At 44.8% G+C, this 21,184-nt stretch overlaps 1 long non-coding RNA gene across 2 annotated transcripts in view; it reads right to left on the reverse strand.

The window, feature by feature from the left end:
• The window catches only part of LOC137379142 (uncharacterized), a 56,185-nt gene extending 38,101 nt beyond the window's left edge, over window positions 1-18,084 (reverse strand). The window contains exons 1-3 of one of the 2 annotated variants that reach the window (XR_010976742.1): window positions 17,996-18,072; window positions 15,166-15,293; window positions 7,059-7,149 (exon numbers count right to left, since the gene is read on the reverse strand). This is a non-coding gene — a long non-coding RNA (uncharacterized lncRNA). Of the gene's footprint in view, window positions 1-7,058; window positions 7,150-15,165; window positions 15,294-17,995 lie in introns of both variants that reach the window. The other variant, XR_010976743.1, reaches the window with a different exon arrangement.
• Window positions 18,085-21,184: the final 3,100 nt, after the last annotated feature.

Consider the following 21,184-nt stretch of genomic DNA (forward strand, 5'->3'; position numbering starts at 1 on the left):
GACATGAAATTGGCACTTGTCTGGAAACTCACTCAAAAGCTTGAGACCCGTGTTAGGAAGAAGCAGGAAAAGGTCGCACAAATGCATTCTGAGGTTGGAGTTAAGGTGCACTGTTGAGGCAGAGTAGATGGAAGTTTTGCTCTGTATTTGTCAGAGTCATTTACGGGAGAGAGGGAGGCCATTCGGCCTGTTGAGTCCATGGCGGCTCTCCACAGAGCTATGCTGTCAGTTCCACTCCTCAGCTCGATCCTCATAGCCCTGCAATTCTATTTCTCTCAGATGCAGGCGCTGCTTCACAAACCACTGACCACCTCCAGGCACGTATCCATTGTCTCTCGAGATAAGGAGGCCCAAAAGAAAAGAAAGAAGAAGATGCCACCCAATATCCAACATCCTCTTGAAGTCATTGATTGTCTCTGCTCCCACCACCCTTGTAGGCACTGTTATCAAGTCAATGGCTTCTCCAACATTTATGTTTAATGAGCCACAAGTTACTCCAGTTAAACATTGGGATAACCAAAGCCAATGTATTCTGGACCACCACAAGCTCTATATCCTTGCCACTGATACCATCCCCATCCTGCAAAGTGTGGAAAGAATTGCTCCACTCCTCTGTACTAACAACCTCCGATCTGAAGAACAGAAACATTCATTTAAAAAAGCAAGGCCAAGCCCGGATTTTACAGTCAGCAGCAAAGTGACAACATTGAAGAAAACCGCCCACAAAGATCTAGCAATGTCTATAGTGTGGATTGCCCCCTTCCTGACATTAGTTTGTACCTGGCACCAATCAAGGGGATCTCCAGGCATCCAGCAACTGTGATAGCACCAAGCAGGGTAAGCACCCAATCACACTGAAGTATCTTACAGATAGCAAGTCAGAATGTAAAAATCACTGAATCCCTTCACTTCTAATTTTTGAATTTTACAGATAGTGAAATACACGCTTTGACATACCACAAAGGATTTATGTAGAAGCTAAAATATCACAAAAAAAACTTTTAAAACATTTTAAAACACTTGGAATTTCTTATCACAATGGAGAGATTTGACATTCATAAAATATAAAATTACTCTTTCAGGGCCAGTGAGGCTGTTTAGCAGTAGTTATGGACTTGGTACACTATTAAAAACAGTCACACCTCATTCAACAAGGTGTAAATTGTTCAGGGTTTCTGCAGTGAGACTAAGAGAGTAAAAGAACATGTTCTCATCAGTTCAGTGATTTCTAATTGATTGCAGTCTAGAGGGACTCAACAGCACATCCTCTGGGGAAGCGTAGAATCACTGACAGCAACTTCTGGATTTCCGCATTATCCTGCGCATGCACAGACTCAAGAAGTTGCTGTCTGTTTCAGAGGAATGATGACAGTGAATGCTGACGGTTTTGCCGCCATTACTTCTGCAAAATCCATGCCAATATGACTAAATCTCTAAACAAATCACATTACTTGGGATCTGTAATTCAGTTATTAAGTTTAAGGGACATTGGAATTGGCTTCCTCATTAACCATTCTTTCTAGAAACACCTGGGTATTTGAGATCTCGGGGGTGATGCTCCTTTAACTGATTGAACCTGACAAAAAGAAGGGAAATAGTGGAAAGTTACAGCCTTTGTAATCACTTCCGCAGCCATGACATTGTTGACACTGTGATGAACAAACTGCATACATTAATTCATTAGAATAACAAACAGAAAATCATTAGATTGAAGGTCATCGGAGCAGCAAGCATCACTTGTCTGCTAGCTGAGGTGTTTTTCCATACAAAAAAAAACTGACACAATGCACGCTCGAACAGCACAAACCTTACCAAGTGCCCAAATAAACATTTATAGTGTTGAAGAATGAAAGTGGAAATAGCTACGCTGGAGCATTCAGAATCTTCGTTCAGTAATCTGTTACGCTCCTCATACCTCATTTAGTACAGAGCTGTCTCCAGTCACTGGGGAAACTCTGCTTACACAGCCTTCAGACTGGAACGTGTCTTTTCTTCAGAAACATGGTTAAAAATTGTTTTGGAATTTTTCCTACTGATAAGGAAAATTTCCAGATTTTCAAGGCTGAAGTCTACCACTTTGGCCTTCTAGCTGGAGAAAAATAAAAAAGGTACCAGTGGGGGATAGCTGGCATTACTTTACATTACTTAAGGAAATGACTTTATTTCCCAGGACGGGATACTGAGCCAGTAATAGTATTCAGCAGAACATGGCTCTTTCCATACAGCTGAGGTATTTGTTCTTCTCCTCCACAGTATTACATATTTGGTCCCTTCTTTGCTGTGAGAGCCCTTGCTCATTACCTAAAGTCCATTCAATTACGATTCCCAGGGAGGATTCGACTTACACTTCTGGCAGAAATCTAAAATTTCAGCTATTAAGCCTTGAAATAGCCTGAAAGTTGTAAAGAAATGGATTAGTCCCTTTGTAGAAGTGATTGGGGTAAAAATTCATCTTGAGCATTTTTTTTTATTGACTCATGGGATGTGGGCACCACTGGCAAAGCCAGCATTTATTGCCCGTCCCTAAATGTTCCTGAGAAGGTAGTGGTGAGCTGCCTTCTTGAATACAACTGAGTGGCTTGAGTGCTTTCATATAGAAGTTAAGAGCCGATCACATTGCTTTGGGTCAGGAATCGCATGTAGGCCAGACCGGATAAGGATGGCAGATTTCCTTCCCTCAAAGGCATTAATGAACCAGTCGGTTTTTATGACAGTCTGTTAGTTTCATGGTCACTATTACTGATAACTACTTTTTTATTCCAGATTTTATTTGTTTAACTGAATTTAAATTCTCCCTCTGGATCATTAGCCCATGCCTCTGGATGACTAGCTCAGTAACATAACTGCTATGCCACTGTACTGCAAGTGGAATACAAGTGAGAGTGAATGGGCTGCCTGCTAAACACCATAGGCAATATTCAGCTCCACTGGTCTCAACAGAACTGAATATTAAATGGGGTGTCTAACAGGGAGCAAATGTGATATCACTCGTTTAGTGACACTGCCCATGATGATCCTCTACCCATCCCCATTTTAAGTACACGCTCAGTGTAATTTCAAAGCTGAGAGAAATTTAATTATAGCATTGGTTTAGAAAAGTGATTAATTATCTTGCTAAATTGGGCATGGGGGCAATTCATGTCCATCATAATATTACAGGGAAATTCCAGTATCAAATTGATCAGACAAGGAGCAGGGCAGGAAGACAATGTTTTTCTTTAGGCAAAAACGAAATGTCCAGAGTTACACCAAGGCTCAACAAGGAAGGATTCAAGAGGATCAGATAACATCAGAAATAATGAGAGTGAACATTGAGTTGTTAAGGATCAGCAGCTGAACTCTGTTATTAGAGAAATGTCTTGCAATTACCCTATGATACACAATTAAATTCAAGGTTTCATTTTATTCACTCTTTGTCCTTTATGACAGCTATTTGTGGAAACATCATTTCCACAACTCATGTACCATGGCTTTCACAATGAAGGCATGTGACATCTTTATTATAAGCATATTGAGAAATAATTTACGTCTAAACATTGAACGCCATGACCCATATATGTTGTGTGCATAGTGAGTATAATTGCTTTGAGTGTGCACTGTAGTAAACAAACCTCACTCAACAGCCACAGAAATCAAACCCTCGTGCACACTATGCCATAATTAACCACTTAAATGAACGATTGGAAAGTATGAGAAGGAAAAAGTGGACAGGAAACGCCCAGCTGCTCCATCAAGCTTGACCCATCCCAGTCCTGTGTAACCTTCACGCCCCATTACCCACCCACCCTCCCTCCCTTGACCCCTCCGTGCAGCTTGGCAGTCTCCTGAGAGAAGGTTTCATGTGGAGAATAAACACTGGCACGGACCAGACAGGTCAAAATGCCTGTTTCTGGTGTTGTAAATTCTATGTGAGGTTAAAAAAAACTTTCGACCAATTTAGGAAGAAGCATTTGGGAAATTCACGCGCAGTGGCGAGAGTCTGCCTGCCAAGCAGCATGGACTCATTAAGGTACCCCTTGCAACTATGAATGACATCTTAAATTGAAAATTACAAATGAAAGAGGACTGAAATAAAAATCCTGGCATTAAAATAAGTACTAGGTGGTGAACAGCAAGGTACAAACATAAACTAAACTTCTTTGAAAATAATTCAATAATCCAGTAAGGGATTTTCAGCTTGCAGCACATTTGAACTCTGATTCACTAGGTTGCACAGGACTTGATACCTAACTTGCCAATAACACAGTTGGCTGTGGCCTGCTCTCTGAAAATGAGCAAAGGCTTTATTTGCACATTCAGATACAAATCAATCTCCATTATGAGTCAAAAAGCAAAAGGTGGAATTTCAATTTTGACAGCATCTTCCAAACCTGCTACCAATTAGAAGGACAAGAGCAGCAGATGCATGGGAACACCACCACCACTAAGTTCCCCTCCAAATCACACACCATCCTGACTTGGAACTGTATCACCGTTCCATTACCATTGCTGGGTCAAAATCCTGGAACTCCCTCCCTAAGAGTACTGTGGATGTATCTACAGCAGACAGACTGCAGTGGCTCAAGAAGGCAGCTCACCACCACCTTCTTAAGGGCAATTAGGGATGGGCAATAAATGCTGGCCTGGCCAGTGACACCCACATCCCTAGAACAAATTTTTAAAAATTACAACCGCATCCCCTCCCTAAAACCCCTCTACAGAAACAAGGCGGAGCAAGAGTTAAAATGTAGCAGGTGAATCAGACAAGAGCTTGGGACATTTTGCTATGTTAAAGGCGTTATATAATGCAAGTTGTTATTGTAAGACTGTACACATGGAAAGTTACTTGACACCCTTTAGATAAAATTAGCGTCCTTAAACAGGGAGTGAGCTTTTGGCAAGCCAAGTTCTGTTAAGCTTTGTTTACCTTAACTGCCACAGACAAAAAGTAAAAGAACAAAACAGTCTTTGAGATTAACTACTCAGGGATTCAATATTATTTGCTTATCATTCTCAAGCTATTTGCCAATTGCATATTAGATTCAGGGGCTGGTAGAAAAATGTTCATACCACAAGTGTAGACAATGGATTGCTGGTTTACTTATGATGGATAAACCTTGTTGACAGAGCTGCACAAGTGCCCCTTGTATTCAGCAGCTGCGGCAGTTAGCTAACCAAAGTCCATGCATGCCACAGACTGAGAAACAAGTGTGCTAAAGCTAAACAGGAAATCGCGACTCAATTCTATAAATCTATAGAAAAGTAAAAATGCAAAATGAAAACGTTTTTACATTCTAGTCACTATAGGATTTCTCCTCCTAAGTCCTGCCACTTGTTCCCTATATTGCTCAGAGTGTTTTCAAATCTTTCTCCCTACCTTGCTTTTCATTTTTAATATCAGCCTCTAATTCAGTTTCTCCAACTCACACCTTTATGTTGCATTGTTATAAATTTCTCCCATTTGTTTCTCTGCATTTACAAGAAGCTCAGGTTAATCCCTGCTGCGTAAAGGATGGAACAACCACCCAGATCTATCTTCTGACCTTGGTTAGTGATACCATATTCCACCAGCAACTTAGTTGCCCTGTAGCAAAACAACTTTTATCTGTGACAGCTAATGAAAGACACAGCTGTGCATTGTCAAGCAAGAGAACTTGGCAGCAGGGTCAGTGACCAGAGGACACAGAGAGACAGTAATGGACGAAAGAACCAGAGGCAACATGAGGAAATATATTTTTACGCAGCGACTTGTTGTAATCTGGAATGCACTCCCTGGAAGGGCGATGGAAGCAGATTCAATAGTACCTTTCAAAAGAGAATTGGATAAATACTTGATGGAGTAAACAAAGCCTGTCCACCATCTACAAGGCACAAGTTAGGAGTGTGATGGAATACTCTCTACTTGCCTGGATTGGTGCAGCTCCAACAACACTCAAGAAGCTCGACACCATCCAGGACAAAACAGCCCATTCGATCGGCACCCCATCTACAAACATTCACTCCCTCCACCACCAACGCACAGTGGCAGTAGTGTGCCACTTGTACGATATACAAGATACACTGCAGCAACACATCAAGGCTCCTTCGACAGCACCTTCTAAACCCACGACCTCTACCACCTAGAAGGACAAGGGCAGCAGATGCATGCGAACACCACCACCTGCAAGTTCCCCTCCAAGTCACACACCATCCTGACTTGGAACTATATCACCGTTCCTTCACTGTCACTGGGTCAAAATCCTGGAACTCCCTTCCTAACAGCACTGTGGGTGTACCTACCCCACATGGACTGCAGCGGTTCAAGAAGGCAGCTCACCACTACCTTCTCAAGGGCAATTAGGGACGGGCAATAAATGTTGGCCTGGTCAGCGATAACCACATCCCATGAACGAATAAAAAACAATTACAGGGCTATGGAGAAAGAGCAGAGGATTCGGACTAATTGGAAAGCTCTACCAAAGAACTGGCGCAAGCACAATGGGCTGAATGGCTCCTTCATTGTGTGATTCTAAAAACTTGGCTTGCAAAAACTCAACCTGCTTTTCAACAAGCCTTGCCATTTTCAAAAACACAATCTACAAACAGGATAGATAATCCCTAAAACAGCAGAGTACTAGCTCAATAGTATTTGTCCAAACAGATTTTTTTAAAACAACATATATATAATTCCTTCCTCCCAATTGCTGTCATGACTAATCCTTTGGGGAGGACAGTGGTGGTTTGGGTGTGGGGGTAGGGTTAGACAGTTGCTGTATGTTTGCTATATAACATAACACAATTGACAACAGGATTGAGGCTGTGAATTGGTTTAATGGTAAAGAAAACTGCTGACATACCAATCTCAACATTGTGAGACTTAAATCACAAACCATCAGCCATCACTCCTGATATTTAGAAACTAATAATCGTGCAGTTACCATTTTAAAAAAAATTTCCATTAATGGTTTTAGAATATGGGAGATCACCATGGATTGATACACACTCAGTGACCAGATGGTGCAAATTTTATGATCTAGTACTCAAACTTTGTCATTAGAGATGTATTTAATAACACACCTTTAGGCGTGTTCCGCACTTACATGTCCACAATTCTCTCTTTTCTATTCTTTGTTAATTGGTCCTCTTTTTCCTTTATCTTATTTTGCAGCGCTCCAATCTTCATGGCTAATTCTTTGATAAAATAAATATTTATTTCTGATTATATGTTGTATAAAGCATGTCCTCCAATATGATGTTCATTGAACAAAACAAAACAATTGCATTGATTTAGCAAAGTACTGGACCCAAAATAAAACACAGCATTGTATCGTTTGACTTTGTAAATGGTGTGTGGGGTTGGGGGTGAAATTGTCTATGCCAGCATCGCAAAATGGGACAGTAGCAAATCAGCAGTTGATTTTTCACCCTGCCTGACTTTGTTGCCACTGAAGTTCAAAGAATGATCGTTCAAACTCTTTTTGGAGACTTGTTTCCTGGTCTCACGGTCACTTTTACTTGGTTTGAAATTAAAAATCTTGGCAATATTTTCCAAGTCAATGTAAACTAAAAGCTGCCATGGTGAATGTAACAGGCTGCCGATTGACTACGAGCCCGTTTTGCACTGCTGCTGTAGATCAATTTCACTGCCATGATGTTGGACCCAGAACTTTCAGCTCTAATTTTAGGAGAACCAAAATCTGTTAAGGTTTCCAGATTTCAGGACTTCAACTACAGTGACCTACTCAACTATAATTCCATTTGAAACTGCACCAGATAAAGTTAGAATCATAGAACGTTTAAGGCACAGAAAGAGGCCACTTGGCCCATCGTGTCTGTGCCGGCTGAAAAACGATCCACCTATTCTAGTCCCACCTTCCAGCATTTGGTCCGTAGCCCTGCAGCTTACGGCACTTGAGGTGCCTATCCAGACTCCTTTTGAATGAGTTGAGGGTTTCTGCCTCAACTACCCTTTCAGGCAGTGAGTACCAGAACATCACCACCCTCTGGGCGAAAAAGCTTTTCTCATCTCCTCTCTAATTTTTCTACCAATCACTTTAAATCTATGCCCCCTAGTCACTGACCTCTCTGCTAAGGTGAATAGGCCCTTCACCTCCATTCTATCCAAGCCCATTAAAATTTTGTACACTTCAGTCAGATCGCCTCTCGGTCTTCTCTGTTCCAAGGAGAACAACTCCAGCCTATCCGATCTTTCCTCATAGCTGCATTTTTCCAGTCCTGGCAACATCCTCATAAATCTCCTCTGTACCCTCTCTAGTGCAATTGCATCATTTCTGTAATGAGGTGACCAGAACTGCACACAGTTCTGAAGTTGTGGCCTAACCAATGATTTATATAGTTCCAGCATAACCTCACTGCTCTTATATTCTATACCTTGGCTAATAAAGGAAAGGATTCCATATGCCTTCTTGACCACCTTATTGACCTATGCAATTGTCATATATATTAATGACTTGGATGTGAATGTAAGGGGCATGATTAGTAAGTTTGCAGATGACACCAAAATTGGTGATATAGTGGACAGTGAAGAAGGTTGTCTAAGGTTACAACAGGATATAAATCAACTGGGAAAGTGGGCAAGGGAGTGGCAAATAGAATTTAACACAGACAAGTGTGAAGTGATGCATTTTGGGAAGTTAAACCAGGGCAGGACATATACAGTGAATGGCAGGGCCCTGGGGAGTGTTCTTGAGCAGAGAGTCCTTGGCGTGCAAGTACATAGTTCCCTGAAAGTGGCAACACAGGTAGACAGGGTGGTGAAGAAGGTGTATGTCATGCTTGCCTTCATCGGCCGAGGCACTGAGTACAAGAGTTGGGACGTCATGTTACAGTTGTACATAACGTTGGTTAGGCCGAATTTGGAGTACTGTGTGCAGTTCTGGTCGCCGCACCACAGGAAAGATGTGATTAAGCTAGAAAGGATGCAGAAAAGATTCACAAGGATGTTGCCTGGTTTGGAGGGCTTGAGTTATAAAGAGAGATTGGATAGGCTGGGTCTGTTTTCCCTGGAGCGAAGGAGGCTGAGAGGGGACATGATAGAGGTATATAAAATTATGAGAGGCAAAGATAGGGTAGATAGCCAGAGTCTATTTCCCATGGTAGGGGTGACTAAAACTAGAGGGCATAGATTTAAGGTGAGAAGGAGGAGGTTTAAAGGGGATACAAGGGGTAAATTTTTCACACAAAGAATAGTGGGTATCTGGAATGAGCTGCCTGAGGAGGTGGTGGAGGCAGGAACAGTAGCGACATTTAAGAGGCATCTGGACATGTACTTGAATGAGCAAGGCATAGAGGGATATGGAATTAATGCAGGCAGGTGGGATTAGTATAGATAGGCATTATGGTCAGCATGGACACGGTGGGCCGAAGGGCCTGTTTCTATGCTGTACGACTCTATGACTTGTCCTGCTACCTTCAGGGATCTGTGGACATTCACTCCAAGGTCCCTCACTTCTTCTACACTTCTCAGTATTTTCCCATTATTCGTGTATTCCTTTACCTTGTTTGTCCTCACCAAATGCACCTCGCACTTCTCCAAGTTGAATTCCATTTGCCACTTTTCTGCCCATCTGACCAGACCATCAATATCCTCCTGCAGCCTACAGCTATCCTCCTCACTATCCACCACACAGAGGGCTAATCTTTGTGTCGTCCGCAAACTTCTTGATCATGCCCCCTAAATTTACGTCCAAATCGTTAACATACACCGCAAAAAGCAGGGGACCCAGTACTGACCCCTGTGGAATGCCACTGAAAACTGCCCTCCAGTCGCGAAAACAGCAGTCAACAATTGCCCTTTGTTTCCTGCCACTGAGCCAATTTTGTATCTACCTTGCTGCATTTCCCTGGATCTCATAGGATTTTTTTTTAAACAGTCTATCATGTGGGTCCTTGTCCAAAGCCTTGCTGAAATCCATGTAGACCACATCAACTGCACTACCCTCATCTATCTTCCTTGTTACTTCTTCAAAAAATTCGATCAAGTTGGTCAGACAAGATCTTCCCTTAACAAATCCATGCTGACTATCCTTGATTATTCTCTGCCTTTATATGTGACAGTTTATCCTGTCTCTCAGAATAGATTCTGTTATTTTTGCATCAAATATGAAAGCGTCAGTGCTGTTGTTGGCGTTCAGCTGAATATTCTACAATGCTAGCATTGCAAGCTCATTCCATATACAAATGAATCATTGAGCTATTCAGTAGACATCTGAAGGGAAATTCAAAGTATTACTTAACTGCATTTGAACTGTCTAAGTGCAGTTTTCACCCACCACACACACAAACACACAGAAGCACAGACACAGAGGGCTGGATTTTACCAGCTTTCTTGGCCTCTGGGAATGGGCTGGGAGGCATTGGGGGGTGGGGGGATGGGGGGATGGGGGAGTGGGGAGTGGGCTGCGGGCCGCAAATTGGCGAGGGAAGGCAGGGGTTGGAGTGCCCATCTTCTTCCTTTTACCAGCAGCAGGGAAGGTGGATGGTGCTTCCGCCCAGAGGCCAATTGAGCCACTTAAGTGGCCAATTAAAGGCCTCTTCCCACTGCCGCTGGCATTTTACCAGCAGCAGGCGGGCCCTCCGCTGTGTGGGGAGACTGCCTGGTAAACCCTGGAGGCCTCCTTGTAGGCTCGGCGGGGGTGCTCTTCTATTCGGGCACTCTGTGGCCCATGGAGGGGACCACCCCCCATGGCAATGGCTGCCCTAGCAGCGATGGGGCCACCTGCCCTCACCAACACCCTCCCTCCCCCTACCCTGCTAGTGCCTGCCTGACGGGCCCAGCACCCCCAGACCCCACACGCCTGGTTTGGAGGGCGGTGTCCTTCCATGGCGGCCTCGTCTTCCAGGTGCAGACCCAGCACTGGCCACCACTCCTGGTGGCGCTGCTGAGCTTCCAGCCCTCTGATTGGCCAGCAGCTCCTGGGGGGGGGTGGGCACCCGTCCTTTAAAGGGACGGCAGCCCAGATGTCCACTATTCAGTTTCTGGGCCACCGTAAAATGTGGCGGGAGGGGTCCCACAAACAGCTGAGGCAGTGTCGCCCTTGGCTTTCGGTCCCATCGTCGGGCCATGACAATAAAATTCTGCCCGTAGTATCAGGCTTCATTGCACAAGAGAAAAGCCATGGCACCTTTAGGAGTGTAATTTGATCAACTTCTGTTTGGATCAAGAACAGTACCAAGTATTACATATCAACGTAAAGCAATAAAACCTGGTAGTGGATTGAAAGCACAGACTTTGACCTACACAAACAGGAGAAACAAGCTATTAGCCTTCAAAACCAAGCTCACAGAACACTGTAGTAAGCACTGTTTATGGGCTTGCTATGTGCAAAATTGCTGCAGTATAACAATAGCACTTCAAAATATTTTGTCAATGCAAGCCATTTTGAAATGTTTCCGCGAAACGTAAGAGCTGCGATCGAATTTCCCTTCACCCTTATTTACATAACAGTGTTAAACACTGATGTTTCTCCAAATAAGAGAAAAGGGGAAAGGTCTGGAAAGAGTATCCAATATCTAAGTGTAGCATAATCACAACTCTAGCATTTATTTGATGTAACATAAAATGCAACACTTCCTCTGCAATGCTAAATGGCATTAAAGGTTGGACAAGTCACTGTGGTTGGACAGTAATTCACTGAAATTCACATTGTCAAAGAATTCCCACGCAGGGGTCTGATTATTTGTGAAACTTTCAACACTTTTCACTGAAGTTTTGCAAGAAACCTGGATAGAAGGGAGAAGATATTTTTATTTACTCAAAATTTTTACCTGGTGAATGACATAGAATAAAGGCTTTCGCTGAAAGCTGTGCTATTGTAAATTGATAAATACTTCAATATTACCATTTCAGCACTCCAGGCAAAGAAATAGCAAACTAAGCTTTCATAAAACCTTACAAAAATCTGCAGAAAGATAGGTTAGTAACTCACAATATTGGTCCTAAAGCGGTTACGTTTATTAGAAGACGAGGGTGTTAATTGCCTATCAGTTGGGGGTTATTTATATTCAAATGGTGGGTATTAACTGGGGGCTCACTTGTGCTCATATATATAAGAGCAGGCTAAAAGTGTGTTTGTTGCTTGAAGCTGCATGATATGTAATGTTGGTTTCTGTAAATAAAAGCTTGTAAGTATTCAACGACTCGGCTCCAGTTCTGTCATTCATCACCTGGCTACGTTAGCTGTAACATTGTGGGCTGGATTTTGTTCTCATCCCGCTGGCAGGTTTCGTGGCCGGAGGGGGGAGAGGGGGGCAGAATGGGGTGCGGTGGCTGGGCAATCGGGGCAGAATTGCCCGGCATAGAATCCGACGTGGGGAATCCCGGTTCTGATTCTCCCGGAGGGAGGTGGGGTGCAGGTTAGGCTGATGATAGCCGTCCCACCCAGAGGCCAAATAAGGGCCTCTTCCAACCGCCGCTGGGGTACCCCCTCTCTCTGGACTGAACGACCACCCCATCACCCCAACACCACCGGGGCCTTCCGGACTGACCCCGGCAACCCCACCTCACCTACCTCTTCTCCAGGGTTCCAGCGTTGTGCCTGGCTCCGAGGCCTCTGCAGTACCAGCAGTGGCCATAGCTCCCAGTGGCGCTGGTGATGCTGCTGAGCTGCTGGCCCTGTGATTGGCCGGTAGCGCTTGGGGGCAGGGGATCCTGCCTCCTTAAAGTTTGACAGCAGAAGACCAGAGGATTGCTCTGGGGGGGCTGAAAAATGCAGAGAGCACGCCCCGCCTTTTTGGCCCAGTGCCGGGAGCCCTGCCTCCAGCAAGGGTGGGGGGGGGGGGGGTGGATTTTCAGTGTATTTGCCTGGTATCCACGGGGCATTTAGACACTGAAAATGGCGGAGCAGTATTTACCACACTGATCATGCCTCCACCGCTATTTTGACTGTCAGAAGGAAATGAGTCTAGGCATCCGCCTGGATCAAACAGCAACACTATCACGCAGTTAGGACCCTGCTGCAATTTTCACAGGAATAATCAGAGCAGCTGCTCAGTGTAGGATATTTTTGGGACACTCCGACACCTGCTGAATCAATAGAAAGATGTGTAGGTGTGCTCTGATTGTTGCAGAGCTCTAAATTTAGGAGAGAATTTTCTTCTTGTGTTTCTGAAGCAACTGAACCCTCTTGACTATGGCAGTAGTTTTGGCAGCTCCTGTATGGGTGGTGTAAGAGGAACATGAGCAGCAAGTTAGAGTGGGCAGGCTGTGCAAGAAGTAGCTGCAAGGTCAAGGATTAGGGGTAAATGAGAAGTTACGTCGGGTGTACAGGACAAAATCAGGCTGTTTAACCCAACTTGTCTGATGCCACCGTTTCTGCTCCACACGAGATTCTACCCACCTGACTTCATCTAACCATACCAGCATATCCTTCTATTCTTTCCTTCCTCATGTGTTTATCTAGATTCCTCTTAAATACATCTATGCTATTTGCCTCAATTACTCCTTGTGGTAGCGAATTCCACAATCTAATCACTCTCCGGAGAAAGAAGTTTCTCCTGAATTCCTATTGGATTTATGTGACTATCTCATATTTATAGTCCCTACTTCTGGTCTCCCCTGCAAGTGGAAACATTTTTTTCTACCCAACCCTATCAAACCCTTTCATAATCTTAAAGACCTCTAGCAGGTCACCTTTCAGTCTTCTCTTTTCTGGAGAAAAGGGCTCCAGCCTGTTCAGCCTTTCCTGCAAAGTCTAACCTGTCAGGTCTGGTATCATCCTTGTGAATCTTTTTTGCACCTTCTCGAATATCTCTCTATATTCTTTTTATAATGTGGACACCAGAACTGTGTCACAGATGCCAACATTGACGCAACAGAGTCTATAAAAAAACACATGATGTAACTCTATTTCATTAAGGAACAATGTGTTCGAGGGTTCTGGTTCAGCTGTGCAGCTGGCACTGCCCTGAGTCATTTCTGTTTGCGGTAGGCACATCAGTCAGTCAGCAATGCACATCTGTACCTAGAGATACCACCTTCAGAAGCACAGGCTTTTTCATTACCTCTGCCACTGACAGCTGCAGGCAGCATGAGTGGGCTTTTGGCTTTGCAGCCACTGCAGACTTCCCCACCTCCTCTCCACAAGTGCAGGGAGTCATTGACTACATCAACAGGGTAACCCTTCTGATCAGAAAGGGTTTCCCTTCAATAAACATCCCAGCCCATGCCCTCAGAATGGTGCTTGTGCTTTCCAGGGAGCTGCCAAGGAGCTGGCTGTATTGTGACAGTCAGCAGTGCCTACACATTTCCCGGAAGACCAGCTAGTGGCCGCACTTTATCTACATGGCACACAACACCACTTTGACATCAGCAGTCTCCCGCAGAGCTACGCTACCATGGGAGTCAGGCAGCTTTCCGGGATACTGAAGCAGCTTTTCAGATGTTTGCAGCTGGTCAGGGAGAATGCTGCAATGCAGGCCATCCTCTAGTGACGCATGTAGCGGAGCATGCTCGGACCTGTATAATTTCTCTGCTAATCACTGACAGATGCTGGAAATGGAGCAGCCAGAAGCCTTTGACAGGGAGGAACTGGGAGTGGAAGGCATTCCTGCAGAGCAGCAGCAACTTGCAGAGTGAGAAATCCGAGAGCAAGTGATTGGCTAGCCTTTCCACTGGATTGAAGCTCCTGCCCCTGAAACCCACCAACACCTCCTTCCGTTAGCTCCCAGTCTAGTCCAGAACTCTCATCATTTCCAGACAAATTAAATCACAACATGGGACACACAAACACTACTAAACAATGAAGCTCTTAATGAGCCAATCTGCACAAATTGACTGTTATAAAACGGATTTTCTTTATTGAGTTAATTCTTAAATTAATATTCCCCCAGGTGTCACCCAATAGTGTCCCTCTGAAGTGTAATTTTCATAACCCTAGCGCTCTTATGTTGCACCGCTCCCGTGGAAGGTTGCTGTTGCTGTCATGAGAGCACTGGGCATGTCCGTGATGGTCGGCCTCTTGCTGTGCGTCCCCTAGAGGAGAGCAGCTGGAAGCTGGTGCTTCTTAGCTGCTGCTGGGGCAGTCTGGCCCAGTTGTCCTGGGGGCACTTGTTGTGGCCGTTGAACAAGGATTTGAAAAGGGCTCAGAGACACTGCCCTTCGGATTTATACCAATAGCATAGAAATGAGATGAAGTCCAGATTCATCCCAACAGAACACTAATTTACTGAACAACACTAAATACTTACGCAAAACTACAGCGGGAGGGATGTTTTAGGGTGCAGTCTTCACTAAATGCTCAACGTGCAAGGTGTAGACGAACTTGTATAATTCAATCCCTCGGTCTATCAAGAGCTGCAGGAGAGGTCCACAGCTCCTGTGGCAGCAAAAAAAAAAGACTTGCATTTATATAGCACCACAGGACATTCCAAAGCGCTTTACAGCCAATGAAGTAATTTTTGAAACATAGTCACTGTTGTAATGTAGGAAACTCAGCAGTCAATTTGTGCACAGCAAGCTCCCACAAACAGCAATGTGATAATGACCAGATAATCTGTTTTTATGATGTTGATTGAGGGATCAATATTGTCCAGGACAGCGGGGAGAACTCCCCTGCTCTTCTTTAAAAGTGTCATGGGATATTTTACATCCACCAGAGAGATGAGATAGGGCCTCGGTTTAACATCTTACCTGAAAGGCGGCACTTCCAACAATGCAGCACTCCCTCAGTACTGCACTGGACTGTCAGCCTTGATTTTCCTGCTTAGGTCAATGAATGGGACTTAAACCCAATCGTTCTGACACAGAGGTGAGAGTGCTACCCACTGAGCCACAGCTGACACACAACTTGGCTTTTGATCAAAGCTACTGTTGGTGGTGGCAAGAACTGTTGCATTGCCCACTTCCCTGCACCTTCCATACAGGACACCACATGGTGCATGGTAGATTGCAGGAAACCCATTCCTTGCACGAGAATGCCACACCTGCTAGATGTGGATTCCGCATTCTCAGCCATGAAGTGGTAGGTTGTCCAATGCCTTTAGTATCTGCTGGTGCATTTCCAATATCCTTCTCTTAAAGGCTGGTGCATTGAGTTCTCTATCCCTGCCCTCTTCAGCAATGCTTGGAACCGGACTTGCCCTCTGAGCACCTCTGTCCTGAACCATCCTTACCACCACTGAGAGTCGCTGCTCACTTGTGATGTGAACTTCACTCTATGCAGAGTCCTCTAACTCACTATCATTGCTTTACAGGATGCTGATCTCTGAGCTGGTGTGTGAGGGGCCCGCCAGTGCACCAACTTCTAAAGGGCCCAAATTCTGCAGAAGGACCTAGAAGCAGAAAAAGGGTGAATGAGTTGCAGTACAGGGCAGGTTGGGGAGCCTCTTACATGTGGGAGTGGGCGAGTCATCCACAGTTTGGGCAGCTTCCTGAAACAGACACACACCAAGGCCAGGAGAAGAGACTAAAACAAGTCCTAGACCCTGCTGGCCCGCTTTTCCCCTTCCCCTTCTCTGATCCTGGGAGGCCTGTGCCCTGAATACCCAGGGATTCCTGCTCCATTGAACTGGCGGAACCTGAGCCTGATTCTGCCTTCTCCCTGGCATTGTGCGCCAACTTGCCCTGCAGAAAGAAGGGGAGCTTATTAGTGAGTGTCTCCATTGTAAGGCTTGAGATTTGTTATGAGGCAAGCTGATGGGAGATATTGAACAAACAGCGGGAAGAACAGGAAGGTGTTACAGAGCAGGAAAAGTGACAGGAGGGCGATAGTTGGTGGTAAGGACATGCAAAGAAAGTGTGGATTTCCCTGTGCAGCCAGTGGTTTTGCTCTCTGATAGTTCAACTGTAAGTAGAAGGAGGAGGGAAGCCTTCATCCCATTGTCTGCTAGAGTAGAAGCAGCTGCAATGTGGGTAGGAATTCCTGGGGTGGATTGTGGGAGGGGGTAAGTGAAGTGAACGTGCTGCCTCTCTCACTCTTTATGAGGGATGCAAATCCTGCCCTCCTCATTGGCGAGTTGCCCGTTAACTTCCGGAATATTCCAGAGAACTTGTGCGCCAGTTTACATGTGATATGATAACGAAGCCTGACCTTACAAATGGTTTGAGCCTCTCTCGATTTCCCGCAGGCAGAACTGCGCCCTTGCCATGCACAGCCGACACCCATTCAGTGCACCGTGAAAACTGCACCCCTCCCGCACCCCACCCACAACACACGCAGCTCCCTGAAATAATCCAAGGCTGGGAAAAAGGATCCAGTGCAACACTAAATTGGGTTCTGATGAAGGGTCATTGACCTGAAACGTTAACTCTGTTTCTCTCTCCACAGATGCTGCCAGACCTGCTGAGTATTTCCAGCGTTTCTTGTTTTTATTTCAGATTTCCAGCATCTGCAGTATTTTGCTTTTACTAAATCAGGGAGTCTCCCCACATGCTATACCTGCTGTTCACTGATCCCTGTCCTGCTTATTTCTAATGTATTTGAGGTGGTTTGGAGTAACCCAGTATTCCAGCTAGCCTGAAATAGGGTTTACTCACTGCCTACTTACCTAAATGTGGGTGCCACCTGGATGGGGCAGGTGAGGTAAAAGTGGGGGTACAGGCAAGACCTGGGGTTAAAACAACAACGGGCTGGTACTATAATCAATATTCCTAATTGTGAACATGCTCAGGCTTAGCTTTAATCGTATAGAGAGACAGATAGTTGAAAAAGTAACACAGGGGCCCTGACATTACATCCCAGGATACTGAGCATATTAATCTTTAGCCTGTTGGTCTGAAATTCCTATTTCCAGTTAAAATATACAGCTTACTGGATCCATTAAAATAGCACCAAGAATTTCTGAATGAAGTATTAATACCTCACTTTCCAACTTATGACCAGTGTGCTTATTAACGCTTTTTAGACGCAGAAAACATGTAAAAACTTGCACTTATGTAGCAGCTTGCATGACCACAGAACATTCCAAAGCGCTTTACAATGAACAATTTGTACACAGCAAGCTCCCACAAACAGCAATGTGATTAGGACCATGTGATGTTTACTGAGGGATTGATATTGACAGAGGACAACTCACTTACTCTTCTTCGAAATGATGTTGCGGAATCTTTTACATCCACCTGAGAGGGGAGACAGGGCCTCAGTTTGATGTCTTATCTGAAAGACTGCATTGCCAACAATGCAGCACTGGTGAGTCAGTCTAGATTTTGTTCTCAACTCTTTGAAGTGGAACTAACCCACAACATTCTGACTCAGGGGTGAGAGTGTCACTCACTGAGTCACAAATGACACAATCTTCATTGCTGACGTCAATGAACAAGACAACTGAATTACAGTAAAACAGGAGGTGCAAAGTCCCCCCCCCCCTTGTTTTTAGTAACATGATAAATAGATATCTATTGAAAAGAACGGAAAAGTTTTTGAAAATGTTAATCGGATCAGCCAAAGCGCAGAAATAAATTGGGTAATTTCCAACTCAGGTCTGAGGCTTGTGTTCCAATTATGATTTTCATCATTGGAGACATTAGACATTTTAACAATGAGTCCTTGGACCGGTGCATTAGTCTTCATATTTCACAAAAATGTACCATAGATTTCCTGCACTTTAAAATGCTTACCACTTTGCTATCTGCCAGTTCATCTGCTGTTAACCACAGAGCCTCAATGGTATGGTTTAGCTGAAAACAAATTCACAAATAAAACTGAAATTAGATTTACAGCATAGCTTCACAAACAGATTTCTCTTTATGTAGAGTATCTAATGATGCACAGGGCTGTAACGTTAAAAAACCTCAGAAGTCATGGAAATCATAGCAAAATGCATGAACCATCACTGATCTCAACGTTGGATCTGTCTTACAGAATTCTACAAATACTAAGTGTTCCAACAAATGACTGGAGAAACTGTCTTTTAACCACAACCAACAAGAGGGAAAAACCTACTTGACATCATCCTCACCAATCTACCTGTCGCAGATGCATCTGTCCATGACAGTATTGGTAGGAGTGACCACTGCACTGTCCTTTTGGAGACAAAGTCCCGTCTTCACATTGAGGATACTGTCATGCAGACCCCCACCTGCCAAGAATGAGGCATATTAATTTTGTCGTATGAACATTGATTTTAAGCTGTTGCTGGAGTGAAGAAAGGACATGTTAAAAAAAATTGCCAGACACTTGGCTGGAAAAACATTTGTATACTAACAGACAGTGCTTGGACAGACAAAGGAGAATTCCCTGGTCCACTTAACCCAAAATGGCCTGTGATCACCAGACACCGAAGATGAGGAAGTTCACATTACAGGATGACCGCTAAGATGGCAGAATCCACAAACAGAAGTGGTCAAACCAGCCAGTCACATGACTAACCTGCTGGGCAACCTGGGGTTTTTTGAATTGCGCCACAGAGAAAGAGGCAGAAGGCTGTTTGAACGGGAACCTGGAACAAGGAAGCTGCTCTCGCTCGCATTCTCCCCAAGCCACCGGACCCATGGAAGACACGTAAACCTCAAGAGAGAAAAGACTCCGACATCGAAACAAGTTGAAGCGTGCAATGGGCCCCAACGAACAGCAGGACTGACTGGCAACCAAAGACTCCACATTGAACTTAAAGGACTGTAACTACCAGATATTGCCTCAAACTTTTCCCCTTTATTCCTTCTACTTTTTCTGTCTCTATCTGCATGTGTGTTAATCATGTATGCATGCTAATGTGGTGGCGTCGCATATTCGTAGTTGGTAACTGGATTAGAGTTTAAGATTAATAAACCTCTACCTTTCTTGTTTAAAATCTAAGAAAACCTGTCTGAATTGATTTCTTTGCCTTACAACTGGAAAGTGGCGAACAAGGATTCACTAAAGAGGAACTAAAACACCAGGCAAAGGCTGAGAGAGAACCCTAGACCACTTCTCACCTGGTTGTAACAATACCAACCATCATGTTGTGTGGCATTACCACCGTGCTACATGGGATAGATTTTGAACAGATCTAGCAATACAAAACTGAGCATCCATGAGGCGCTGTGGGCCATCAGCAGCAGAAGTATTGTATTCAATCACAATCTGTAACCTCATGGCCCAGCATATCCCCCACTCTGCTATTACCCATCAAGCCGGGGGGACCAAGTCTGGTTCATGAAGACTGAAGGGGGGCATGCCAGCAGCAGCACCAGGCATACCTAAAAATGAGGTGTCAGGCTGGTGAAGCTACAGCTAAGGACTACTTATATGCCACACAGTGGAAGCAGCTCCTGACCTCATTACAGCCTTGGTCCAAACCTGGACCAAAGAGCTGAACTCAAGAGGTGAGGTGAGAGTTACTGCCCTTGACATCAAGGCAGCATTTGACCGAGTATGGCATCAAGGAGCCCTAGCAAAACTGAGGTCAATGGGAATCAGGGAGAAAAATCTCTGCTGGTTGGAGTCATACCTAGCGCAAAGGATGATGGTTGTGGTTGTTGGAGGTCAATCATCTCTGTTCCAGGGCATCACTGCAGGAGTTCCTCAGTGTAGTGTCCTAGGCCCAACCATCTTCAGCTGCTTCAATGACCTTCCCTCCATCAAAAGGTCAGAAATGGGGATGTTCGCTGGTGATTGCACAATGTTCAGCACCATTCGCAACTCCTCAGATAATGAAGCCATGGCCATATGCAGCAAGACCTGGACAACATCCAGGCTGGCGCTGATAAGAGGCAAGTAACATTTGTGCCACACAAGTGCCTTGATAGGTGCAGCTCCAATAACACTTAAGAAGTTCGACACCATCCAGGACAAAGCAGCCAGCTTGATTGGTACCCCATCCATCACCTTCAGCATTCACTCCCTCCACCGCGGACGCACTGTTGCAGCAGTGTGTACCATATACAAGAAGCACTGCAGCAACTCACCAAGGCTCCTTTGACAGCACCTTCCAAACCCGCAAACTCTACCACCTAGAAGGACAAGGGCAGCAAATGCATGGGAACACCACCACCTGCAAGTTCCCCACCGCACACAATCCTGACTTGGAACTATATCGCCGTCTCTTCACTGTTGCTGGGTCAAAATCCTGGAACACCCTAACAGCACTGTGGGTGTACCTACACCCCAAGGACTGCAGCGGTTCAAGAAGGCAGCTCACCACCACCTTCTCAGGGACAATTAGGGATGGGTAATAAATGCTGGCCCAGCCAGCGATGCCACATCCCATGAACGAATAAAAAAAAAAATCGCATCCTCAATAAAGGCCTGCTACCCAACCCGAACCCGATGGGACCCGACAACACGTGTTG

This window comes from Heterodontus francisci, chromosome 2, assembly GCF_036365525.1.
Source record: "Heterodontus francisci isolate sHetFra1 chromosome 2, sHetFra1.hap1, whole genome shotgun sequence".
NCBI classification, from domain to species: domain Eukaryota; kingdom Metazoa; phylum Chordata; class Chondrichthyes; order Heterodontiformes; family Heterodontidae; genus Heterodontus; species Heterodontus francisci.